This window comes from Tupaia chinensis, unplaced genomic scaffold (genome assembly GCF_000334495.1).
Source record: "Tupaia chinensis unplaced genomic scaffold, TupChi_1.0 Scaffold000097_1, whole genome shotgun sequence".
In the NCBI taxonomy this organism is placed as follows: domain Eukaryota; kingdom Metazoa; phylum Chordata; class Mammalia; order Scandentia; family Tupaiidae; genus Tupaia; species Tupaia belangeri.
In genome coordinates, this window is record NW_006159559.1 from 5,698,358 (window position 1) to 5,701,479 (window position 3,122).

Consider the following 3,122-nt stretch of genomic DNA (forward strand, 5'->3'; position numbering starts at 1 on the left):
AAAGCAAGCCACCAGGTCCAGGACTCAAACCGTGGTCAGCCATGTGGAAGTCCAGCACCCTCAACCACCATGCCACCTGCTGGTCTCTGGCAAGTAAGTTTTAACATATGAATTAATGTGCCACTCAGAAGAGGAGGCCATAGCACACACTGACCTATATGCCATCGCTATTTAACAAACTATAGTTAGGTTGTGCTGATAACATGTTATTTGTATGTGGAAGTTCAACAGACATCAGTTGTGTTTAGAAAGAAAGAGTCATTATGTTCAGTTAAAAAAGTATATGACATTGCTTAGCCTTAATGGTTCTAATATTCACAGATGTGCCTAGTGATTTTAGAATGGCAAGAGCCAGGAGGTTCTGGTTCTGCCAACGACTAGCAAAAAACCCTATAATTTTCCAAAAGGGAAGGGATGAAAAACAAGCACTGCTTTTCAAGTTTGTGTTTCTAGAGTTATCTGGCATATTTTAAAATTAACATTCCCATTATGAACTGAATTGTGTCCCTCTCCCCTCAAATTCATGTGTTAAAGCTCTATTAGATTCAATATATGAATAAAACGTGGTCAGAATATGACTGTATTTGGAGATGGGGCCTTTAAAGAGTTAACTAAATTACTGTAGATGGTAGGACTTGCTTCCCCATCTGTGCTGATGCCATTCTGCCCCCTTACACATCCAGGAGCAACAAGAAAGCAAAGGCTGCTGGACTTATCAGCATGGACACCTGTCCAACCTGAAGTGGGAGAAGAGGGACTGCTCTGGCCTTCAGAGACACTCAGTTCCTGTAGTCCAGAGACAGAAGGAGCAACAGGGAAGCAAGGGCTACCAGTCTTAGTGCATCAGTAGGCAACCTCATCCAGCCTGCAGTGTAGGAGAGGGAGTTGCGCTGCCAGGGTGCTGCATGAATAGGACTACAATCTTATATCCTACCTGTCCAGCTCAACCTCTAGCCACTCTGGGAGCAAAAAGTTTTCGGTACACAATAACCAAACACCTGAAGACAGTGAAACTTGGAAGTAATTCTCTCTCCACTACTCCCACCCCACTGTAGCAAAAGGAGAGAAACTCCTCTGTGAAAACCTAAAACCAAAAATACCACTGTGAATTCTACATTCCTACCCATAGTAGAGAAGGGACACTAATACAGAGATAACTAATACCACGGGGAAGTGCACAAGCACACAGTTACAGAAACATACTCCAAAGAAGTAGAAAGTGAATTTACCATCAGATGACAAAATCAAACCAGGGCTCCAAAAAATAGGAGAAAACCAGAAAATACTTTCTCTACAAAGGAATATAATAATGCCTCACCAACAATGGATTAAAACACAAGAGATCATAGAATGTTGGAAAAAAAATTCAGAATATTTATTATAACGAAACTCAGCAAGATGCAAGAGAAAACAGACAACTAGTTTCAGGAGATGAGAAAATCCTGCCTTGACTTGCAGGAGGAGCTCTATAAAGAGATAGGCACCCCGAAAAACAATGAGACAAAACTTTCGTAGATAAAGAATACAATATAGGAAATCTAAACTTCTTGTCAAAGTATCAATAGCAGATTTGACCACACAGAAGAAAGAATCTCTGACCTTGAAGACAAAACCTTTTAGTCCAAACAACTCAAAAGAACAGAGGAGTAACCATTAAAAATCAAGACAACATAAGGGAAATCCTAGACACCATTAAATGGTCAAATATCTGCATAATAGGTATTCCAGAAGACTAAGAGCCAGGTAAGAGCATAGAAAATCTCTTTAATGATATATTAGCTGAAAACTATATTAGCTGAAAACTATCCCAATTTAAAGAGGCATACAGACATCCAAATCTAGGAATTATAAAGGACACAAAATAGATACAAGATAAGATTTTCTTCAAGGCATATCATAGCCAAATTGGTAAAAATAAAAACAAAGACAATACTCTAAAACTGGCAAGAGAGAAACACAGTTATACACAAAGGTTATCCCATTAGACTAACATCAGACCTCTCAACTGAAATAACGCAGCAAGAGAAGAATGGGAAAACACAGTTAAAACTCTGGAAGAAAAACAGTTTCAGTCAAGAGTATTATATATGGCAAGATTATCCTTCAAGTGGGAAGGAGAAACATAATCATTCCCAGATACAAACTGTTGAAAGAATTCACCCAAACTGAACTAGCTCTTAAGGAAATACTTCAGGGAATACTACACCAGTAAAACTAAAGGGAGATAAAGAGAAGTAAGAGAAGACAAAACGATTAGAAAATATAAGAAAAAAGAATAGCAAAAGGACAGGGTTAAGTCCACACATTTCGAGAACAACATTGAATGTCAGGATTAAATTCCCTAACTAAAAGGCTAAAAATTCAGATTCAACTATTTTACGCACAAGCATGTTTAAGTACAAATTCACAAATTATTTGATAAACAGTTGTCACCATAGGTTTCATACTGCATTTGTATATTTATTATTATAACATTGCAAGTTGTATAAAACTAGATTACAGAGGAAAGATCCAAAAATGCCACAAGTAGCTGAGTGTTTTTTGGGAATTAGTTTAAAGAAGGCTAAAGTCAAGGATTTCGTAAAGCCTGCAAATCACCACATCACTGACTTTACTGTGTGTTCTCTTTTAGATGTCTCTTTCCACTGACTTTACCAAATGTTCTCTTTTAAACATCTCTTTCCAATTTTGTTCCTTAATGAGTTATTGTTATGTCCAATTTTACCTATCTCTAACTGGATCAGTGATTGGTACCAACTATCTTTTCAGATTCTAAACTCTTATCTCCCACAATCTTTCACATGGAAATGATAAATTCTTCTTTCATTGGCTATGTTATCTTTGTTTTCAAAAATCCATCCTCATTCATTTATAAGACTTTTTTGGTTTGATTTTGAATCACTTTGTTTTACTTCAGAACTATAGTTCATAGTAAAGAACATCACTGACAATGGAATATATACTTCCAAAGTAAGCAGTAGAAGGAATTTCTATGTTCACAACATAATGCAATGTTAAATAACAGAGATGAAGAATATGTTTATATCTTCAATTTGTTTATTACACATTGTACACATACTTGTTTTTTTTTTAATGTTTTTTTTTTTTTTTTTTTTTTGCTA

The 3,122-nt window shown here is 36.3% G+C and overlaps 1 long non-coding RNA gene across 1 annotated transcript in view; it reads right to left on the reverse strand.

Moving 5' to 3' along the window:
- Nucleotides 1–3,122, reverse strand: part of LOC102484251 (uncharacterized) — a 163,591-nt gene that overhangs the window by 411 nt on the left and 160,058 nt on the right. The window lies entirely within an intron of this gene.